Below are 1,630 nucleotides of genomic sequence, written 5' to 3'. Positions count from 1 at the left end.
GCAAAGTAATGTCTCTGCTTTTTAATATTCGCTAGGTTGGTCATAACTTTCCTTCCAAGGAGTAAGCGTCTTTTAATTTCATGGCTGCAGTCACCATCTGCAGTGATCTTGGAGCCCAAAAAAAAAATAAAGTCTGACACTGTTTCCACTGTTTCCCCATCTATTTGCCATGAAGTGATCGGACTGAATGCCATGATCTTCGTTTTCTGAATGTCGAGCTTTAGGCCAATTTTTCAGTCTCCTTTCACTTACGACCTACTTAATTGAGGTAATGATAGTGGAGGTGATGACGAAATTCAAGTGGAAATGGCAAATATTGTTTAAGCACCTTTGAAACACTTGAAATTCTCTGATTAATAAGCCTGTTACCATACTTTAAAATGGTAAGATTATTTGAAGTTTTCAATGTATACCAACCACAAGTTAATGATGGATGTCCAGACTATCCATTCAATTCAGTGAAGCCTTTTTTCCCCCCAGATTTCTAACTTATGAAGTTTTATAACAATATGCTTTCCATCTTTTGGCTAGAAGTTTCATGGTCAAAGCAATGAAATTACCTATAAAAATACATACTCATCTAATATTGTATTTTTTCCTTTATTACTAAATATGTTTCCCTTTACCCAAAAAATAGACTTAATGCTCATAATAGCTCCATTTTATGAATGTTGTTTACCTATGCATATATATTTTAAAAACAGGTACAGTACAATTTTTTAATTGTACTTAAAATATCACTGATAATTATTTTCAGTACATTCATATTGTTTTTATTTTCCTTTGGAAAGCAAATGTGCTTGACAACTCTACACTTAAGAACTGGCAGTAGTATATCTTAAAGTGAAGTCTAACTTTTCAGTTATTACCACATATAGTGAATGGTGGATATTTGAGGGATCTTGAATACATGCCAAGTGACTGGTTCCCCCACGTTTTTATATTAATAGTATTTCTTACTAGTAAAAATGAGCCCATTGGAAACATTGTTATTCAAAGAAACAAATAGTCTATAGGATATATTTTATTGTATAGCTCGCATTTTGGTTGTTTACGTTTTTTTATAAAATGACAACAGCAAATATCTGCCTTGATTATCAAATATTATGAAATGTTACAATGACAATTTTTTAATATCTGCAAGGATAGTTTAAGTTCTTCAAGAAGAAGGTACTGTGAAAAGGTAATATAGCTATATATTTTCATTAGTCACTTCAGAATTCAAGGTTGTCATTTATTTAAAAACAATTGATTATTTTATTCCTGTAGGAATGGAAAAAGCATTTGCAGGAATATTTTCCCTTCCATCCTCCTGTCTCCATTTCTTATTTTTAAACAACAAATAACTTAGTTATTCATGTTTTTCTGTGTTCTCTGTGATACTGATAAGGGTCACGAAACCATAGTCACAGAAAGATAGAAAATATCATGAAGCAAGCAAAAGGAAGACTAATAGTCAAAAAGACAAATATTCAGTAGAACACAGAAATCAGGAAACAAAGCTAAAAGAAACTAGGGTAACAGTAAAAGATGAAATTAGAAATGATCTTATATGGTGTGTTGCTTGCCAAAAATAGCTAATATAATTTTTGACTATGCATGAGGAGACATTCTTCCAGGTGAAAGGAAG

The sequence above is a fragment of the Bison bison genome, unplaced genomic scaffold (assembly GCF_000754665.1).
Source record: "Bison bison bison isolate TAMUID 2011002044 unplaced genomic scaffold, Bison_UMD1.0 scf7180017864533, whole genome shotgun sequence".
Lineage (NCBI taxonomy): Eukaryota > Metazoa > Chordata > Mammalia > Artiodactyla > Bovidae > Bison > Bison bison.
The sequence above is the reverse complement of the archived record's forward strand: the minus strand, read 5'-3'. Positions refer to the sequence as shown.